This window comes from Pteropus medius, unplaced genomic scaffold (genome assembly GCF_902729225.1).
Source record: "Pteropus medius unplaced genomic scaffold, Ma_sr-lr_union100, whole genome shotgun sequence".
NCBI classification, from domain to species: Eukaryota; Metazoa; Chordata; class Mammalia; order Chiroptera; family Pteropodidae; genus Pteropus; species Pteropus medius.
Window position 1 is genome coordinate 1434750 of NW_024355327.1, and position 23461 is coordinate 1458210.

Here is a 23461-nt window from a genome sequence, read left to right on the forward strand (position 1 = left end):
GATATGATAAAGAATAGAGACGAAGAACCAGATGAAGAGATACATAGGGGGAAGTCTGGGAGCGTCCCAAGTGCAGGAGCTTCTGTCCCTGTGGAGTTGGGCTCCATCACACTCTAAGTATGTGAATATGCTCACAAAGCTGGAAGCTCTTCGAATCCCATACTGTAGGGATTTTATGAAGGGTTCCTCATGTAGGCATGATCAGTTATTAACTCTATATTTAGCCCTTCTCTAGAGATTGGGATGTATATGTGGAAATTTTTAAATTCTAATCATGGCTTGGTCTTTCCAGTGATCAGCCCTCATCCAGGAGCCCACCCAGAGTCACTTCATTGGAATAAAAGACATTCCTTTCAACCAGGATATTACAAGAGTTTTAGAAACTCAGTACCTGGAACCAGAGCAGCCATATATATATTAGAACAGCCATATTGCTATGATTCTTATTCTTTGTCATGTTCCTGAGTCTATTTTTGTCTACAACCTCCGTTTTACTTATTTATTTAACCTTGATTCTTAAGTTGGCCTATTTTGTTCTCTCTTTTTAAAAAAAATGCTTCGCATTATTTCCGGTGCAAGAATAAATATAAATATATAAATAAATTTGAAACAATCCCATACTAATATTTTCCCTTTACCCAGCTGGCGAGGTTACAAATAATATAACAATAGCTAGCATTTCTTGAACACTTATTTTCTTCTGTGCCCCATGGAAAATGTTTTTGAGTAATCCCGAAATTTGAGCCCACAGCAGCTTTATGAGGTAGGTACTGGCGTTATCCCTGCTAAAGCAGATGTACTCTATGGAAGTTGTTCAAGGTCTCCCAGCTGGTAAATGCCAGAGCTATGAATGAGCTGGTGAAAGCTGGCTCTAGATCTCGCATTGCTGACCACTAAGTTATACTGCTTCAGGCTGATAGGCTAAAAGAAAAGGATAAAAGGAATGGATGGTATTTTGTAAGTCTTTGATTCAGCTTTCATTCCTTGCGCACTTATTTTTTATATCTCTCATAAATATACCCAATTAAGTGTCAGCTGCTAATAGCTTAAAAATACCATTTAAACTGCATGACACTTGGCACTCCAATCACTGCAGCTCAGATAGAAAACTTTAAGGATTTAGGCAATTGAAAATGATTTATGAATGCCCCTTACTGATAAAAATATATTTAACACAACTGTCCTCAAATTTATGATGAGCATAATACTTCTAGGTACATTTTATGTTTTCTTGCTGAAGTTTGGTGGTAAACATGGAAATTAAACTGGAAAATATGGATAAATCAGCACAATTCCAAACACCTGCTCAAAACATTCGTTTTATTGATTTAACAGTTGACTCTTTAGAATGTTTTTATAAAAACATTGGCTCTAGGCAGAATAAGTATTCTCAGTGAATATATTTGTTGACATATCATTTAGAAACTACTGCACTGACAGATTTTAGGAATTTTATATGAGTTTGAATGACAAGCAAAGGCCATTTCAGATGAGAGCGGCTCTTCCCGTGTTGTGCTGGCTGATCCTCTTGTATTTATTTTAATGGCGAGGCTTTCTTGCTTTGATTTTTCAGTATCACATTTAGCTAAATTATTTGGAAAGTCTTCAGTGATTTGTTTAATAGTTATCATTGCCGCTCAATGCCATTAATTTCTATACAACTAACATCTTTGGGGGAAACTTGAAATAATCACTTTTCCTTCAAATCATTTGTAATTCCCACAACCTTGAAGCCATTTTAGTAATGATCATTTTCTAATAATCAATTATCTGTGAAAATAGACAAGTAAAGAGCTTGTACTTTTCCTAATTCTCTTAAGAAGAGTCAAATGATGACTGTACTTCCCCTTGAAATGGCTGCATGGTGGATCACTGACAGATCGATGTCCCCAAAACTGAGTTCCATTCTTCCACTGCTTTTAGTGATTACTACTTCTTCAACCAATAGTATTCGTATGGTAAATGAAAAAAAAAAATGAGTTTCTTTTGGTGGCACAAGAAAGCGACCATGTATAACTTCTTAACCCCCAAAAGAAGAACTTATTGAGCAGTGGTAACTTTGGCACCCTGGATCCAGGTACACAAAATGATATGAATACTCTTTATCTCCCCATCTTTGGGCTCTGACTCTGCTGCGTTTGGTCTCCTTTTTGATTGGTTTCTTTGTTTCTTTATGGTGGCCCTTGACAACATGAGGCAACCATCTTAACAGTAGCAGCAGCCTCAGTAGAAAAAGAACATTTACCTACAGCTCATGGAAAGGGATCCATCTGGATCATGTCCCACCTGAAACACCAGAGTTGAGGCTAAGCACTTAACCTCAATCCCTTTCTGTGAGAGAAGGAGCTGTACTTCCCTATAGGAAAACTGAGGTGCTATTATAAGAATGTAGGAATGATTGCTTAACAAAAACAATTGTTTACTACCACATATAAATGCACAAAAATTAACTAAAGGGACATATTCTTAATTATATTATCAATCTGGAATCTGCAATTAATTAGTTTTTATAATAAAAGCTATTTAGGGTAAGGAGAACATTTTTTTATCAGTGGATGACAGAACATAATTTAATCAACACAATATTTATTCTGTAAAGAACTTCAGTTAGGATATAATTCCATGCAACACAATACTGTCCTTTTTTTGTATGTGCCAAGGACTATGCTCTATGTTCTGAAGATACAAAAATAAAATAGCCCCTTCCTGTCCTTGATCTCCAACCCTCCTTCTTAAGGGGAGTAGTACACAGGACAAGAAAATGAATGGTTACAATTCTGTGAGATAAATGTAGTAGTTGAGGATTGTTCAAGACTTCCTGGAAGCTCAAGAGGGATATCGCCCATAGACTGAGAATGTTTCTTAGCTGTCACCATAGAGTTTTCATCATCTAGAGCTTTGTATGCCTTTGTACCTTCATCCCTTGCCTTGTTCCCCAAAGTACCCTTCACTTTAGTTGTGCTGAATCCTTTTTAGTTCTCTAATTAACCCATTGTAATGTTGCCCCACATTTACCCATATGCTTGGCCTTGCCTGTTTTCGGTTCTCACATTCTTTAATTCTGAGCTGCCTATTGGATGGCACACCTGCTGGAATAGATATAGTGATTGGGCTCTGATGAGCCTTTTTAACATCTCCCTCATGTGTCTTCCTCTGTGGAAAAGCAGGAAAGCAAAATGTTACATTCTCCAAACACCCTTACAGCTAGAGTTCTGGATATGATCTCTTGTTTGCCAGTTAGAAGTGTTTGTTGTATGAAGAGGCCATGTTTTTTAATTCTCTGAAGTTTCTTCTGGCGATAGCGTTGGAGGAAACGTTGGGTTTTCTGGCAACCCTGGTTCAATATCCAGTCCCTAACTTAAGGGTCATTGAAAGATAAACCATGGGGCATCCACTTCTTTGCTGCTGTAACTTTCTTATAAATCCAGAGGCATCAGTGATAGCAGCTTTCTGAACACTGTTCATGATTCTGGCCATATATTTCTAATAGCAATGACTCTCTTGGTGTCTTTCTGATTTTCTGCCTTCCTGATGGTGGCAGAAGTAGCAGCACTCCTCATGAGTCATTCTGGCTGATTTTTTTGAGCCCACACCTCCAGCTCTTTCAGTGACTTTGATGTACTCCATCGCCCTGTTTTATCTCCATTTGGAGCAGCTCAGCTCTCACTGATTTTACTACTCACCTCCTCTCAGGCTCAGTCTTTACCTAAAATTTAGAGATTACAGAGCCTAACTCGTAAAATTTTCTTGAGAATAAAATGAGCAGAGGCACGTAGGAAGCTTAGGTTATTTCAAAGCGTATGGAAGTTGCTCAGTGAATGGCACTTCTGGCTAAAGTGTTGTTGTTAACTAGTTTGAACTCGCTAATTTAACCATTAAAAGAATATTTCTGTCTACAAGAAACAATGTTGAACTCAAGGAGAATTACTTTACTCATCTTAGAGAAGATGCATTTTTAATTTTTTGGTTACTTATTTGTTATTTATATTCCATATGGTTTACCCATTCTCAGCCATGGCCAGATAATGTCAAACTCTCTTTCTTTGGACTCTAGTCAGTTCCTCCTGAGGTTCATGTGTTGTGTAAAAATGTTGAACATCAGTCACTTTTCATTGTACAGAATGCTGATCTGAATAACTGTAATCTTTGACTTCTTTTGCATCACTAAACTTCTGTACCAGTGTGCCCTAATTAAGCAGAGAACTGGGTTTTACAGTCAAAGACCTTTGATTTAAGCCACTAAGAGTGTACACTGAGTTTCAATTTTCTTATCTTTAAAATGGGTATCATTGCTGCCTCATCAAGTTGTCATGAGCATCAGGTGTCACAATTGGAAAGACCTGCACCCATATAATTCATAATGGGGTGTAGGTGGCAATGGTCAAGGAAATGTTGGACTAGGTCAGCGGGCCATAAGATATGATAAACATGTACCTATTGCTTTTATTTTTGTCGATATTTATTCAGGGTCTCTCATTTACAGACATTATTTAAATATCTATATACATTACATCACTTTATCCGTAGGTAGGTAGATATTTCTATCCCTATTTTAGAGGTGCAGATGATTCAGTGCAGTCGATTTATCTGAAGTGATATTGATCTATGTGACACTGGTTTCCAGCTTCTTTCCTTTAAATATAGATCCAAAGCCCTCAGATTACCTGAAGGAGTTTCAGGTATTGCTGGCTGCAAGGAAATCATGCCTGTCAAAAATAAAATTTAGATTCCTACCTGGTGCCTGAGTCACTCGTCTCAATCATTCCTAGCTTTATCTTCGTCAGTATCAGTGCCCTAATTGAGCTCCATTTAAATAATGACATCAGCTCTCATCGCACAGCTCTCATCCTACAGTTGCAAAGACAAGGGTGATTGAAAACTACCTACCTAATGGTATCTCTTCCAAAGAGAGAATCACAGTTATAAGGTATTTTCACAGTTTAACTCACTTTAATTATTTACTATTTTTAAAGTTTCGTTTAAGCGTAAAGATGCATTTCTCTCACTGAGATGGGCTATTAGAAGCTCTGTGAAAATGCACTTTGTGTTTCAAGGGGACTTTTGCCCTCATCGCCTTCATTTTGCATTGTGAAAGGAAACGAGAAGTGAGTTCAGTTTTTAAAATGCCATTAATTACCCATACAAGGCAGTTCTGCCATTAGCCGGGGATTCCTTTAAAGGAAACCTTTCTGCCCTGGGGGGAGGCAGAGTACCATTTGGGAAAAGCTGCTTCAGTGTTTTCTTAATTAAGTTGGTTGATTCTGTACATTTAGTGGAAATGTAATGATTTGTTAGTTCTCACTACCTGTGTATTTTGAAATAGAAAATTGTTTGAATAATGCAGCTCCCTAGAGATATTTGTGCTAATGCCAAAAGAATACTGTATTTAAAAAGTAATTTTGTCTAATTAGAACAGATGACATATTAAACCATAGGTGATATGATACATCTTATCAAGTCACTGGGTTTCATTTGTCACACCCTATCGAGTTTTGCCCTTTCCTTTTTCAGGTATCAAGACTGTTACTAGGCCATAGGGTACGTTTGTGCGAAATAGAAAAAACACCACTTCTGGGGAGACATAGCCCCACTGAAAGATGCATGGCCTGATGAGATGATCTCATGGGCCAATACCGTGCAGTCTGTACAACTACATGTTACAGTCCTGGGTAATAGAGATGTTCAAGGTCATGTGTGAGGCACACAGCAACATAATTCCTACACCTGCTCGGCATTTCGGATGTGTGAGGATACTCTGAAACCAAACCCTCTGTAAAGATAGAAACTGAATAATGGCTCAGTCCTAATGAAACAGAGATGTGGACAGATTTGGAAAGGGGAGGACATTCAATACGAAGATACATATGTGATGCAGAGAACGAGGTGGGAATCCAGTAGTGAGTGAAGTGGTTCTGGAATCTGAAATTAGAATGGGTTCACAAAATACTACATTTTTATTTTCTTGGTGTGATGGCATGATCAAGAATATGGAGTCCTTGAATCTGCTACTATAGATATTAGTATATCTCCATCAGTCAGGAAATGTAAGACAGGGTAGCTCCAGAAATAACTTTGACATTGAGCTCCCCAGTTGCCTCCCTATCTCTCCCCTTCCTTCCTTCCTTGCACTAATGGAGCTGTGCTGATGTAACAAAACATGTAGCAGCAAAGAGAAAGAGGTGACGTTTGTTGGGCTCTTGCTGTTTTCCTGGCAGACAGTCGACAAAATATATATCCCATATTGACTCTGTGCCAGATATAGGAGATTCAGTGATGAGGAAATATAGATTCTGTTCTTGACCTCGTGAAGTTTACAGTTTAATGGAGGAATTGGACAGTAAATGAGTCAGATAAATATGTTATCATGAATGTTGAGAAGTTTCGTGAAGAAAATATAGACAGGATACAATGAAAGCATTAATTATTGGGATGGGATGGTGGCTAATTTTGATGGATTTAGGTTTCAAGTCACTCTACCAATAAGAACATGTAGAAAATGAACACTTTTTGCCCCCAAATCCTTTTTTCAAAAACTCTAAAATTTTCCAACACCAAGTAAGTTATCCTTAAGTTTGAAAAAGTTGCTTTGGGCAAGGTGTTGGATTCTCGGTCACATCTTTTGGGGCTGCACAGGCATCTCATTTCGGGTCTCTGCCCACTGCTGATACCCAAGATGGGGGTGATTGATTTTCTTTTCCCAGTACAAAGAAATCAGAATTGGGGTACTTCATGTAAAGCCTCTCCTCCTTTTACCAAATATTAAAATATCTGTGCTCTTCTCCCTGTGAAGAGGGAAGAAGCTTGAAAAGACTAGAGGTTATAACTATTCAAGTAAAGATTTATGATTAAAACCCTATTGTAGATGTTTCAAAAATATTCGAATTGATTTGCTGATCTGTCAGGACAGAACCAGGATGTAGTTGTTTGATCTGCACAGTTTTTGCCCTATAGATAGATTCTGTGCTTGATGCTTAAGCATTGTTTCACCTATAACCTCATATTTATGCTGTTTCCTGGTCCCTTTAGGCATTTTGAGGATGTGACCCTTTACCAACACAGCCCCAGGTGTTGACTTCATTTGTTTGCACATGCTCCTGGCAAGGAGAAGACTTCATCAGTGGGCGCCATCTTTGGAATCTTCTGAAAATATTTTACCTTTTGGCTCCTGTGCCACTGTGTTTCCTCCCCCTTTGTCTTTCTTACCACTCCTCTAACACCTTCCTTTTTTTTCTTGGTTCAGATTCTTCTGTTTTCAGCTAATTATTTACTTCCTCACTAGCTTCCCTTTTCCTTCTGTCCCTTGCTGTCTCCTTGCCTCCCTCTTTTTTTTCCTGTCTGTCATTCCCTTCCCTTCTCTTCCTTTTTACTCTACTCCACTCCACTTCCTCTTTATTGAGTGTCTATTTGATAAATACCCTGTGGTTGGAGGTTGGAGGAGTGAGTCTCTGTTTGCCTCTCTCTTCTCTCTCTCCCTGCCTCGCTTTCCCTCTCCCTCTCTCAGAACTCACTGGCAAGAGAGTTTGAGCAGTAACCTGATCTTGCAGAGGTGAAACCTTGTAAGACGTATAAATTTAAGTTAGGCTGGGTTGCATGTGTGTGTGCGTGTGAGCATGTGCATGTGCACTCAGTCATTGGGCTATCTATTGTGTTCAATCTATGGGCTGTGGAGATACGAATCTACGAAATTTTGTAAAGGCATATGGCCCCATGCCATGAAACTTTGATTTTCTACTCTTTAGAAAGCTTTCTGGTAAATTATGAGCTGATCTGAAAACCACTGCATTTGGAACTCTTCCTAGGGAACAAATGTGAACGATTCTGTAAAGGAGAGAATAAGATATTGTTTTTATGAGGTTACCTTTTCCAGGTATCTTTAAAAGTAAATGACTAAGTATGCTATAGACCATAAAATGTGATTTTTTCTGTATGTACATTTGCTTTATTAAAATTATGACAATATAAGAGCAGAAATAATTACATGACTTCATGTCCAGAAGCAATAGAATAGTGCAGGCACAAACATTCTCTATTACCAGTAAAAGTAAAAAAGTTTTAATATATTCTATAAGCCCTTGATTGCACAAAATGTTATATTTAGCACAATTTACAGTCAGCACACATTTTTTTTTAAAAAAGATAATGATAATTAGTTTATATATTCTGCAAAAGAAAGAATTTAAAATAAATACCTATGGTAGGACATTCAAATATGATGAAAATTAAATGTCAGTTCTGAATCATTCGTGGGGAAAAAATAATTCTTCAGTTATAAACTACTAGATATTGTCACAATGATTTTACAATTTTTTTGCATTTTCAAAGTAAAATCCAAAAAAACTCCACTGGCTGCCATGTTGAAAAATAAAAGATTTTTAACGGTAGCACCTTTAGAAAACAAAAGATTGCATCCCATTCAACCGTGTTATATAAATTATGACATTTGTGGAAAATATGTACAAACAAACATAGAGCAACTGTTCTAACAGTTTATAATGTGGTTTTATTAAGCAGTTCTTGGAAGCAATATTAACATCTGGTGATAAGAAGTGCCACCATTTGCAGTTCTCCATCTGATATCTTCACAATAGAGAAAGCCTTCTTCTAGTGTAGATCTGTGGATAAGTGGCATCTCATCAATAAAGTCAAATCCTCTGCAAAATGTACATAGAGATTCTTCCAAACCATTTTAAGTTTTGAAACAGATGGATGATTTTTGTCTTCATCAAATAGATACTACTGAATAATCAACTCTCTGTCGGGCCAGAAAATAGTCATTATGTCTCTGATGAGACATGCATATTATCCTGGATTTAGAAGCTGCAGCTGAGTATATGGTCTTCCTTGGGTTTGGGCAGTTTCCTTTAAAGAAGCTAGAAGGTAAGGCTTCAAGTTATCCAAAATAAATATTCCTTTAAGACCTGGGAAAAGGGACCCTGGATAGTCTTCTGAGGCAATATAAATAACATCCTGATCTGATGTAGTGGAGGAGAAGGGAATAGAATTTCCATTTTATAAAGATAGCAGTTCCAACCCAAGCAGTTTACTATAGGCTTTGTCAGAAAGCACGAATTCTAAAAGACGAAGCTTTCCTTCAGTACTACCCAGGTGCGCAGACTTCCTTAGCACCTGTCACACCCATTCGGGTGTCACCTTCCTCACAGGTGTCTCACTGGACAGCTGCAGCTAGATTTGCTGATACCTTAATCTGCTTCCCTGAGCTGTGGGGGTAGTTGAGCACAGTTTTTGTTCCAAACTTCCGTCGTGTTCTGAGAAGTACGCCTGCTCCAACTTGACCCAGTGTTTGCAAACTGAATAAATCACTGTATTCTGGAATGACTTGTTGAACAGAGGCTCTAACCCTGGCTACCAGTACACCTTGGCTTTGTTCACAAAGCTTGTAGACCAGGAGTCTCCAACCCCCAGGCCATGGACTGGTACCGGTCTGTGGATTGTTAGGAACCAGGCCGAACAGCAAAAGGTGAGTGGTGGGTAAGTGAGACAGTGAAGCTTCATCTGTATTTGCAGCCACTCCCCAGCCCTGGCCTCACCACCTCATCTCCTTCTCAGATCATCGGGCATTAGATTCTCATAGGAGCAGCGGTCCCTGGTGTCAAAAAGTTGGGAACCACTTTTGTAGATGATGCCAACTGATAAGGGAAAATCAGAGTGCCTTAGTAACTCCAGGCATTTTATTGAAACTAAGATTAGAGTAGCATAGGCTTTAGGGACAATGTTCATGAGAAATTCATTCTCTGAGGCCGCCGGATCTCTCTACTGGTCCAGCTCTCTCCATTTTATGCTTCTGCGATTGTCAGTCAGGCCAAAGAATCCAGGAGGCCCATCTTACTCTCTTCGCCAGGCAGTAAAGGAAAACAACAAAATGCTTTTCATGACAAATCAAATGTTGCTCTTTTTTTCTTCATCATTTCTGCTTGATAAAGACATGGCCATTCCAATGACGGGGATGAATTTTAATTCATCAGCTAAAGAATCAAGTTTGTTACTAATCCCTCACTCACCAACACTGCTAAACACCAACCAAAATGTTTGTGCACGTATGTGTGTGTGTGTGTGTGACCTTTTTATTCTTGTCTTCTAAAACAGTATTTATATGATATGTTACACAGGTTTGACCATTGCTTGAAGTCTTTTTACAATAGTTACTTAGAGCAGTTCCCAGCATCCTGGTAAACTTTGGCCATTCATGTTTCAGGGCCTTATTCTCACTAGCAGTCACTCCAGTTCATTGGCCTCTTGGATGTATAAAGAGACATTCTGCTCACTTTTCAGAAAGAGCAGCATCATGTCTGCATCTGCCCTAAAATATTCAAACAACTAGAGAACCTTTAAAATTTTGTGAATTTATTTATGAACCTGTTATGCAAATGTCATGGATATTTTCTTTTTTCCATCTTGGCTCAAATTCATTAGGCAGTTATTTGTCTTTAAATTGATTTCTCCAAAAATACAGTTGGACCAGTTACTGAGTAGTACCTCTATACCTGTCTTTCAATAGCATTTCTCCCAGAATGGTCAAAAATTAAATCAATTTTTCCAGCACAAAAAGAAATACCTTCATTTATATAATGTTTCAATGGTGATAAAAATCTTTAACAAATAGTTAATTTAAAAACTGAGCACAATAATAAATAGAGCTAGGATTCCAGCTGGCAACAACGTCTGCTTTTAGATTGACAATTAAGTGACAGTATTCGCTGTTTTTCAAGGGATGGGGAAAATGTCACAAAAATGGAAACATGAGTTTTTTGTGTGTTTTTTTTTAGATGCTATTTGAAATAGTCATGATCATAAACTACCCTATTTTTAGATTTAGGTCATCGAAATGCTTCCTCTTTTAAGATTAAAAATGGCAGAAGGCAGAAGTAGCTACAGTGGTGGGTAACGTTGGGAGGGCTCTCTCCCATGTGTGAACCGGTTTTGTTTCTGCCATGGCTCTCACACAGCAGGCTGCATCGGTGACTCTGACCCCTGCCCTTCAGGCTATCAAGACAGACTTTCCTATCTGAGAAGGAGCTAAAGAAATAAGCCAGAAGAGCCTTTCAACTTCACATAGCTCCCTTCCCCTTCCTTATTTATTTTATCACTTAGTCAGTAACCAGAGGCTGAAGGCATTGAGCCATATGTTCTGTTGTTCTCAACTTCTAATGCAGAGTGAGGAATTCGCTTGCCTTAACTCATGCTCCGGATCAGCCTTTCAACAGCAGATATCCTGGCAGGGAGCTGGCTCAAAGTATTATAATGAAATTTGCCTTTTATTACTCCTCTTCCTGTATTTCATAAGCAAGGGAAGGATAGAAGTGTGTGGCGTGGGGTGGGGCAGAAACACGAAGACTTTTAGAGTTTCTTTAGCTAAGCACTTCTGATTTTAAGATTCGTGGATCTGGGGTATGCCCTCCGAAATCAGTGTTGGCCCTCATGTCTTCGCTATCCAGCCTGATAGTTAAAACCTCAGATGTGTTCAAAGCTATAAAATAGGTACCGTCTCAATAATAAAGACTACCAATTTTCCATTAGTTTCTATATATCAATCCACATAAAATCCCCATCTCCTAGTAATCTTTCATATTTCAGTAGATATAAAATCACTTCTATTTTTTAAATTTCTCTATTGGATAGATGTTTGTATATTAACTCCTTTAGCTACTATTTCAGAATCTCATTTCTTTCCATTAATCTAACTTAGGAACAAATTTAAGTATGATGCTCTTCTAAATATCATTTACATATAATAAAAGGTGTTAGTTGGTGGGTTTAGCAATGGAAATTTTGATTTGTAAAAAGTTTTTTGTCTGCTGTGTTATTGAGGATTACTCTCCAGAGTTTCATTTTATTTACCTTTGCTGTTGAATGCAGAGCCATAAAATCCAGTATGAAAACTATCCAGTAAAAAGGAAGGCAAGACTAGAGGAACTGCCAGAGATTTCTACCCATCCAGTGAGTCTCATGAATACTTATCAAGTCATTAGTCACACAGAACATTCTCACTCATTTATTAACTAATGGGTATAGACAGAACTTTAAAAGTACCTTCCAAGTAGGGATGGTATATCAAATATATTAATAGACTGTCTCCATTCTTTTAACATCTATCAAGGGTCCAAAATATTGTTCACCAATACCATTAGCTTTTGATAGCCTTTACGTTTTTCTTTTTTCGAATGGTTTATTTTCTTTGTCAAAGTGAAAAGATCTGACATCTTATATTCATTCATCCAAATAATTATTGACTGTCTAGCCTGTACTGGGCTGTGAATTAAATGCTGGGAATCTATATCTGCTTCTCACCGTCTTGAGACTTGTCGGGGAAGACAGTTCACACACACACACATACATATACATACACATACACACAAACACAGATAAATAAAGCGTTATCAGTTTTAAGTATTGTGAAGGAAACAAATGAAGGATGAAGAGAGCAAATACACACACACACACACACACACACACACACACACACACACACACACTTGCATGCAGTAAGCCTATCATTTGAAAAACATGCTGGGGCTTATTGGTCCTTTAAAGTCATTTTGGGAGAGGAAATAATTTTTCAGCAATGTGTTATTTTTGTATATGATTTCATTATTTATAAAAATCACATTCTAAATATTTTCATTCTTTAAATTGTATAAAAGTATAGGAGATCAATTGACATAAGTATGTGGTGCAGAACCTTTAACTTGAGAGTCACACTGCCTGAGCTCCAGTCTCAGACCCATATCAGTCAATTGTGAAGTTACTTTACTTCTCTGTGTGTCAGTTTCCTTAGTAATATGATGCGGATAATAATGGTGCCCACTTAATAGAATTGTTGTAAGCATTAAATGTGATAACCCCATCCAGCATTTAGCTCGATGTCTGACACACATCAGAACACAATAAATGTAAACTCATAATTATGATAATTTCAGGATTAGAAAACTTTACCCTCCAGTTTTACAGGTAAGAAAACCAAAGTTAGATTTTACATGGCAGATATGCAGCTGGTTAGGGGCAATCCCACATCTGGGTATTTTGCTTTCGAACCTTCAGTGATTGCTCTGTAAGGTTTCTTTTCACTTTCCCCGTAGAATTGATTCCACGGGTAAAAAGAACTTTAACAAAGGCATATCACAAAAATACTTAGACTATGAATTTGGATGTTAATGAATGTATAAATGTGGCTGTGTGTGTGTGTGTGTGTGTGAGAAAAGAAAGAAGAAAATGGCGAGAGCGCACGCGTGTGCAATCTATGGTGAGGCAGAGTCACAGAGAGAAATTCAGAACCCCAGAGACACAGAAAAACAGAGACACAAAGTGTGCATTGGTTAAAAAGAGGTCTCTCTTTTAAATGGAAATCTAAGCATCATTCAGAAAATAAATCAGATAAAAATTAAAAGTTTAGTAAAGGCCATAAAAGACCTAATAATACATTATATGTTTCTAGGACCCAAAATTCAAGAATAGGATAGTTATTAATCTGAGAAGGTCTTGTATCTTCTTATTTTAAATTTGATAACAAAAGAAACCTTGAAAAGTTTAGGATGAGAAAAAAAGATACCATGATGAATGAAGCATAGTAGAAAACAATTAGGTAGATTATACATTTGGAATGCCCTAAACATCAAGAAACATGAATGAGAAAGATGGCATGGATTTAGAATTAGAGCATCTCCCAGTACTTTATATAGATATTGTATTACTTAGAAGAAAAAAAGAATTAGATGTAGTTTTATTAAGGAACTAGGAATATTAACAGAGATATGTAGTCTGGGGAAGTTTTCACGTTGGCCTCACAAAGCCTTCGATGTGTGGTTATCAAAGGGCCATACATACATATATGTGTATGACACAGTTATTGAATTGGTTCAAAGGAGACTCTTCTTGTAGGAAGCTGAAAACCTAGAACCAATTTCATGTTGTACTGGCATACCTTAGAGATATGGCAGGCTTGGTTCTGGACCACCATAAAGACAAGTAACACAATAAAACAAGTCCTAATCTGTGCTGGTGGATGGCCTTGCCTTCAATTTATAAAAACACAAAATCTGTGAAGCTCAATAAAATGAAGTGCAATAAAATGGGGGTATACCTGCATTTAGAAAGAAGAAGGAGAGGAAAAAAGGATAGAATAACTGGGAAGGAAAGGTGTAAGATCAATAAGGCATCGAAAATGGCAACAGAATTATGTTGTCAGAAACAAACTAAAGCAATTTATCTAGGCATCTATCCAGCAAAATGAATGAATGTACTATACAAAGTCTGTGTTAGGAGTTATGAGGGATATGGGAGTGAAATAACTGTGGAGCTTATCCCCAAGGAGCTCACAGTTCATCAGAAAGAGACATTCATGTGTCTGTTTGTTCATTTGTGCAGCGTTCATTGAGTATACATGAAATGGACTGTCATCCCCATATCTAACCCTAATGGCAGACATTGCTAATCAATCCCAGCACTTTTTTCCACATGATCGTCAATTACTGTGGCAACCAGTTGGTTGCATAATCTTATTAGCTCTCCTGGTACTTGGCCCTGCTCTGCCTTAAAGGCAGAGATTGTATCTTGTTTACTATAATATCGTCAGCACATATCACAGTGCCCAGTACACAGTAAATAATCAGCAAATATGCAGTTTACTGATTTGAGTAAAATTTACCTTCTTATAGCCTTTTATTCATATTACATTTTAAGTGTTCAATATTGTATCGATAGTCACCCTCAAGTTACTTCGAACTTATATATTTTTAAGTCACATAAGTCATATATATCAGCAAAATTTAACAGTGTGAACATTAAAGTCAGTCGTTTTGCTGAATTTGTGTAGCCTCCTAAGGCTAATAGGGTATACTTTTTAAAGCATAAAGAGCAAAGTGTTTATGGTTTCTGGAGAGTAATTTGGCAGATACGTGATCTTGTTGAATAGGAATGAAGTTCGTGTCATAGAGAGTTTGTTAACAACTAATAGCTTTGTGAAGTTAGAGAACATTTCCAGGGCTGGGTGGGAAGAGAGAGGAAGTTATTTTAATCATTTGCATGAGTCATTTATAGTCCTGTCATCTTCCCTGTCATGAAGATTATCACTTAATTATAAGATAACATGATTTGCTGTTTAGATATCTGAGATAGAAATGCACAGGCCAGGATCAAAGTGGAAATCAATTCTCAAAAGGTCTGGGTATTAATTAATAAAGAGTGCAGCTGTGTGCTTGTCAGCCCAGCCTAGGTTGGGGGTGTCTATTTTAAAAACATTAAATGAACTGAGTTCTCTGGCCTCCAGGTCAGAGAGGATGACGATCCGTAAACCCAGGATAGCTCAGGCAAGTGGAAGATTGCACAGTCGTAGGCAAGTTGTGAAGGTGCCTGATCTCAGTATGCAGACCCGTGAAGTCCCAGGGTACTCCCACAGGAGAAGAGTATTCAGGGTTCCTCTCCATTGCTTGCCTGCATTTGTCTTGAGTTGTGCAAGAAAGTGGCAGGTCTGGTGGTTTGAACAAAGGCTGCATGTTACAGAAGACTTCATCACTCCAGAGGGGAGCATTAGCTCACACAGGAGGGAACTCATAAGCAAATAGATGTGTGCAAGTGGTACGAGGACAGCTTTCAATTCTTCCTGACACGCAAACTGGCTTTCCTGTGGCATGGGAAGAAGGGCGGTGGGGAATTTCTCACACCGAATGTCCGTTTGGCAGGGACATTTTGAGTTAAACCCGGCAGGCAGCACCCCAGTTTTTAAGAGGATGTGCTCTGAGTTGGATCGACTCTGGCTTGAACCCAGGTTCTATTGCTTAATAGTTATGTGAGCTATGTATTTCTGAGCTTCAGGATTTTTCATTTGCAAAACAGACATCATTATTTTATGAACCTCAGAGGTATAATTTTGCCAGAGCTTGGCATGTGATATATGTCAACAAGTGCTAGCTGCTTATTATGACTTTTGTTACAATAGTGCTCACTGTTAGAACTTCATGAGAGCAACAGGACCTTTTTTGTTTATTACCTTACTGCCCATTTTAACACTGTGCTTGCATCAGACTCCAAACTGGAAGAGAAGACACTCAAATGAAGGTAAAGTCAAGAGGGATTATTTACAAAGTCACTCTTTAGAGAGCGGTGGTTGGGGTGTTTGGGAACCACAGGCTAGTGCAGGAACCTGGGGGGAACATTAGTGGAGTTGTCACTACTAAAGCCCAGAGAGACGAGGAGAGTGATCCTGCTACATCGTAGGAGTGAGAATTGGGAAGAGCAGGCTGCCTTGGGAGGAACTGTGGGTCTGTGAATGGGGACTTGATCTCCCTTTTTTCTCCCTATCTGATCTCCGACCAGAATCCTCACTAGCAGGGAGAACAGACCTAAAGAGGCAACCTGACTATCACAGTGCCTCACGTGTAATAGGTTCTCAATGAAAATGTAGTGAATGAATGACATCTCATAGGTACTTGGATTAAATGCTGTTACTTCAAACCATTGATTTCTTAGCATCTATTATGTGTTAGGTGCTATGAAGGATGGGACGATGAATAAAGCCCTACTGTAGTCTTCCCAAGTATTCATATTTCCATTTGGAAAGTACATATATATATATATTTATATATATATATATATTTATATATATATATTTATATATATATATATTTATATATATATATATTTTTTCCAAATGGAAAGTGTACATATATATATATATATATACATATTTTTTTTTAAATTAACTTGCACAGTCTCCCTCTCAGTTGGATTTATTATCCCCGTTTTACAGAGAAAGAGCCCTGAGTTTTGAGAGGTTACCAGGCATGTCCAAAGTCACATCGACAGTGGAGCGGAACTCCAAACCCTAGCTGCCTGGTTCTTCATCTCATCAGTCCATCCTGGTTCCATGACTTTTTGAGGTCAGTTTCTTAGAAGAGTACTAGATATCTCCACAGAAGGGCTTATTGATCTGACTCAGCATGCTGCTGCTGCTTTTTCCAATTAATGGTTAAATAAATTCAGTACATAACATCATAGATTGTTTTAGCTATAGCTAACCTATTATTCCCATAAGGGATACCCATACAAATCATCTGGGGACTTGTTAAAATGCAGAATTTGGAGGGCCCCCACCAGGTCTAATCTACTGGGTAGTACCCCTAGCAAAGTCCTCAGAGGATATAGTGTAGCTGGCTTGGTAGTGGACTCTGCTTTCATAAATCACTGACGTAGATCAAATTCCTCATTTTACAAATGAGGGTAATGAAGCCCAGAGAGTCAGAGTGACTGGTTCATTGGCACAAAGCTAGTTGATGTCAAACATGGGTATTCACATTGTCAATAAATAACTTCAACAGCATATAAGAGTAATATTCATTAAAGCGTATAACCTAAGAATGAGTGCCCAAAGCTTGTTTTGCTCAAGTGCTTTTTCATAGATGTGCTTCTGATAGCTAAATACGGATTAGATGCACTTTGATCAGAGAAGATTCAACCGAACAATAGATATTGATTTAATGCATATACCAAGGTGAAATGCTTCTCCCTACCTCTAGGTCATTTTCAAAGGCAGGATAATGGAGCTGCCTAGTAATCTCTTATTTTAGATGAGTGTAGGTTATGTTATAAGAATAGGTACCCAAAGATGTGGAAAGGTACAGCCATCAGTAAAAACAGAAGATTCAGTTTTTGTTTGTAAGGTAGACATTTTATTAATGAACCTGATTTTAGAGCAGATACCTGCTGGCTCAGAAAATAAGACTTCAGCTACAGTATTAACACAGGGCTACTGAAGATCTCTAGTCTTCAAACTGGTTTTGTGTCTCTAGGAAGTAGAACAATTGTTTTGAAAAAAATTAATGCATTTCTCTTGATAAAACTGAGAACTCAGACAAAATTGAGTGGCTGATAGGAGTATACTCGTGTAATGAATATTTCTAAGTGTCTCTAATTCCAGGTAGGATCACTCCTGAAATATAATGATAGATTATAAATTATTTTAACAGCACTTGCACTGAGCTGCTTAATCCACTAAACTTAAAGTGGGTACTGACGTTCTATCACGATTATAGAGATAAAGTTGACAAAGGAGAATTTCTTAGGTAGCTGCTGGAGCAGTTACGACAGTGTTTCCCTACTATCACTTAAACATCTATTTCAACAGACTCTATCTGTATTGATGTTAAAATATATTAATCTGTCACTCAATCTTGGCAACAATATTTTCTGTACTATGTTAAGTGAGTCTGGGTATATGGTTCGTGTGTGTGTGTGTGTGTGTGTGTTTAAGATATTGCTTTTGCACATCTTCTCTTCATGCTTTTATTTACTGATTTTATTCAGTCTTTTATGGAGGGGCAATTCAAAGCCTGTTATTAAGACAATGACTTTGACTTTAGAATGAGTTTATGTCTTTAAAAATAGTTTTCAGCAAATGAGCCACCCATATGTTAAATCAAATTTACCATCCATTATGAAACACTGAATCATATTTTATATCTCAGTAATGATAACAAATGATCGCTTATCTCATGTTCTTCTCATTTGTACTACTTCTCATCCATCTTGTTAATATTGCAAAGATTTATTAAATGAACAAATGTCTGACTATAACTGTTAATATTAATAGTGTCTTTTTATATTTTCTCTTGCTACCTTCCTTTTCCATGCTTGCTTAAGTCCACTTTAATGCAAGCTTTAAAAGTAATAATTTTTCTTATTCTGAAATGATAATTAACAGAAAATTACTAAGTTAGCAACAAAATTATTTCAATGAAACTATACAATTATATTACAAGGCAGAGGATTTGCTGTGTGCTCAGCACTGGAAGCAAAGATCTTTTTTCCCTAGAGTAAAAGAGTCAACTTTAAAACTCTGGAAACATTTCAGATTCCTTATGACTTAAAATTACTACTTGTGCAGTAAAAGTTTAAATCACTTGAGTAAATTTGTAATTTAATCTTTAAAGTTTAACTAACATTTATTCTTCCTTTCTAAATGTTTTCTGTTGGTATAAGTTGTAAGGAGTTGCCTCTATCTTTTCGTAAGCCTTTACTGTAGGTCTTTAACCCAACAAATTCCAAACTGATAACTTCTTCCAAGCCCCCATTTCTAGAAGATGTTCTACCATACTGTCTCTTTCTTCAGACTCCAAATATGAGTCTCTAACTCTTCTTTGTGTCCTAAATCAAAAGTTTTCAGGGATGGCTGTTTTTTCCTTTAAACAGTTCTCTTAGATATTTAAACCTCTCCTATGATCTTGTTTCTAAACTCTTTTTTACCTAAACCTTAGATTTCTACCTCAACATTCTGGTTGAGTTCCAAGATATTTGTTTTTCTTGTGTTTCTGGCTAAACGAATTTTGCTCAGTCTTTATGATTCCTAGCTTTATTTCATGAACTCACATGTTCTTTGAGGGCAGGGATTCAACACATCCTTGATCTGTATTCTCCCAAAATTCTCCCTTGCATCAGATGACACATATAAAATTTTATTTAATGAGGTGGTTGTGAGCAAAATCACATTCATATAATGTATTATTTTTATTAGAATAATTAAAATAAAAGTGACCATTTACTGAGTTCCTTCTACACATTGAGTGTTTTATGTAGATTACCTGTAATTATTGTACCAACCCTGAGAGGTGGAAATTATTCCTGCTTGAAATGAATGTTTCTTTCTAGAATAATTAGAAGTACAATCAAACTGACAATCATGTTCTGCCATGTGCCATCTCTTTTATTACTAGTATGTGTTAAATTATATTTTAGCTGCCATTAAAAAGAAAAAAACTCATTTTTTTCGTGCATTTCTCTCATTTTTTTCTCTCAGAACTCAAGGACTTTTAGGTACTTCGTTTTATATTTCTCATAATACCTAGGAAAACAACTTACACTTAGCAAGCATTATAAGTGATGCTTTTTCTGAATAATAACATAAAACTAAATCTTCAATAACTTATTCGTTGACTGCAGACACTAAAATCTTACCAGACTTTTGAGGAGTACTGGAAAGAAAGGATTGGGATTTGGGGAAAAGTCTAATTTAAAGGGGAATTCATTTGTGAGACACATATAGAATAAGAACCCTGAAGTAGAGTTTCAGGAGTAGAGGCATGGAGAAAGGATATAACTCACAGGGCCATTTGTATTTTACTGCTGACTGGGTGGCTTCAGATGGGAGGGGCCGGTTGTAGGGGTAATATGTTCTTTTATCATGATGGAAGTAACACAGGTAAAATGAGGCTATGAAATGAACTCTCTTCACGCTATTGAATCCCTCGGTGCAGGGGCGGGGATGAGTTAACATGGAAGATGAAATGGCAGGCCGAGTTAGGAATTCATTAATATTTTTATCTTCTTCCTTATGTTACCTTGGTCTCAATTTCCTGATCTGTAAAGTGGAGATAAAATTTATCCCCAGGAATGTTATGGGAATATAATAAAAATTAATTTAAAGTGCTTAGAATAGTGCTGGGTAGAGATCTAGGACTTAAACTGCTATTTTTATAATTATAAATATGTATATTAATATATTGTTTTATGACATTAGTAATACATTTCATATTATATTTTATTTAGTAGTACTAATGTATAACATAAACTATACTAATAATAATGTTGGACATAAGACCTCTGCCTTCTTACAAACATGATTGCTGAGGCTAGTGAAACAATATAGGGGTAATTTAAATTGCTCACTTTTGAAATGGTTCAGTGCAATGAATACACAATCAATGTTAAAAAAAATAATTCAACCACAAAACGTTTCAAGATTTTTTAACATCCTTGAAGATTTCTGGAGATAAGGTAGAGGAGGAAACATTTAAGGTTCTCCAAGGATTTTAGGTAGAAAGCCTTTGAATATTGCTCTGTCAAAGAGCAGGCAGCTTTATTTAAAATGCATCATTAAACATAATGTAAATCCAAAGGCACAATTTGGGAACTGCTATGTGAAGACATATGTTGTAAAGCTTGTTCACTGCTATGTAAACAAATGGTTAGAATCACCTAGCTGTGATATAATAAAGGCAAGAATTGATAAGCTGAGATGTTTGAGCAACGGATAATCACCTCCATCCCATTTCTAGACCCTACAGAAAGGAGAATGAGTACCTATCTTGAAATTAGATTGTTACCCAAACTTGGCATAATGTCGAAGGTGATACTGAATATTCTGAAATAGACTATTCAAATACTTCCTTTAAAAAGTGCCATTTAGAATGTTTCCCATTTGATCCATAATTAGACTTACATCCTCAATCCTACAGTAAATTTTTATAAGCCAGTCCTTGCTGCTGTCATACTCTTAATTAAACAGGAAATTGCTTCCCTCGAGTTTGGCCGAGATTGAGAGGGAAGATTGTGCATCATCAGCATAATATTATCTAAAATTATGCCATATATGGTAGAACTTAATAAAAATCTATAGGTGCCCAGCATGGGACTAAGAACTTCAGTTCAGTGAAGTTTTAGTTTTATTTATATCTTAAACCTGTGGTCGCGTGGCTTCAGAATCAGTTCTAGCTTTATTAATGATTTTGTGCTGACAAAACACTTACTATGTGCAGTGCACCATACTGAGCTCTGCGAGGGAAACGAAAATGATTAAGACTCAGTTTCTGTTGTCAAGAAACTTATCTCTTTGGAGAGACGGATGAGCACACATATGGCTTTGGGCTGTTACATGGGCTGGTGGTCCTCCCTGCTTGGAGAAATTAATTTTGATGGGTAGACTGGAAAAAATTGATGGATAATTTGACATTTGAGCTCAACCCTGAAAGTTTCAACTAGTAGACATGTGGCAAAGAGGTTGTAAGTTCTAGGAATAGTGATTGGACTGCTTAACCAGGGAAGAGACAGCTGATAACTGACAACTATGAACCTGAAAGGGAAGGGCAGGGACAGATTTCAGAGGCCCCTAAATGCCAGTGATTCTGAAAACACTGGGGAGCCGCCAGAGGTTGTATAAAAGGAAGTAACAGGATCAAATGTGTGTCTCCTGAGGATATATGTGGCCACTCTGTGGTTGATTGGATTCGTGATACCCTAGAGAAACAGTTGAAGCAGTAAAATTGGAAAGGAGAGAAAAGCCTAAAAAGGTAGAAATGGAGCCACCACTAGTCAATGAGTGGTTAGATGTTGACAGTAGGAGACAAGCATACATCAAAGTTTATTTCCGGTTTCTAGCTTAGACGTGTCTTGATTTCCTCAAATGAGATATTGACAAAAAGCCACAGAGACAGAAGTAATTAATAGGAAGCTTGTTTCAGAGAAATGATACATATATATAACACACACACACACACTCATACACTCACACCATACCTCCTTGATTCTGCAATACTGTTATTTGTAAGAAAATCATCGATTTTATAATATTTTTGAAAAAAAGGAATGCCATCATATTAAACATATAAATCAATCATAAGATGCATCTCTACTTATGTTTAAAATATAAACATAAGCATCTTCAATTTTAGGAAATATGACAATGACCCTTCAGTTATCAATATTTAGTAACTTCCAGCTCATTGGACAATTAAACAATTATAACAGATAGATACATTCTAATTTTAGAATTCAATTATTACTTCTTTTTGTGTACTAATGCTCTGTGAACTTGGGAAAGTCACTTCACCTCTGGGTGGGGATCAAAGATTCTAAAATGCAAAAAACAAAAAAACAAAAAAAAAAAACCACTGTAGGAAGACCTCAATGTTATCATATCTCCAGTATACATTTACCCCTTAGCAGGTCCTATCATTCAAATGAAAATGAATGATCTCCAAAATGCTACCTATATTTCAATTTTAAAAAGTTAAATTTAAAAAACCAAAAGAGATTATTAAATCTAGTTGCACATCCACATTCACTGTGCATTTCATCAAAAGATATAAAACAATACTATCCTGGGTCTCACCTTTATCTCTCAAATCAAGATTTTGGGGGAATGGAGCTCTGAATCCCATCTTTTTAACGAGTTCCACAAATGATTCTGATGCACAAACAGAGCTAATTTCCAAGGTGCCTGGGCAGCCTTATTGGATTCTAAGGGATTGGGGTAATAACCCGGCAGTTGTTAATGGGTCCTGTTTGAGCAGCCTGACCAGTTGTGTAGAGGGGACAGGAAACATTGTTCTATTCATGAGTGGTCTCTACAGTCGTGTACCTTCTCAGGCTTCTTTATCTATTACCTTCGTAGCCAGCTTTTTAATGGAATCTGTTCCCGTGACTTTGCTAAGCCCGTTTTTGTCTAGACACTCAGCATTGGCAAATTGTTGGTTCTTCATCATTTGCTTTGTTACAAATTCAATATTAAAAAAATAGCACAACTTAGATATAACTCATAATTTTCTCTATTAATTATAGCATGCTCCTTAATTTTTAAGAACCTAAGTTTTTTTTTTTTAGGCAAGGCAACCGTTGGTTGACCTCACAGATTGCAAGGACCTTGTCAGCTTACAATCCCTTATTTATTTATTTTTAATTA

At 37.0% G+C, this 23461-nt stretch overlaps 1 protein-coding gene across 4 annotated transcripts in view; it reads left to right on the forward strand.

Moving 5' to 3' along the window:
* Positions 1 to 23461, forward strand: part of FHIT (fragile histidine triad diadenosine triphosphatase) — a 1065768-nt gene that overhangs the window by 699017 nt on the left and 343290 nt on the right. The gene's annotated exons all lie outside the window — the stretch shown is intronic.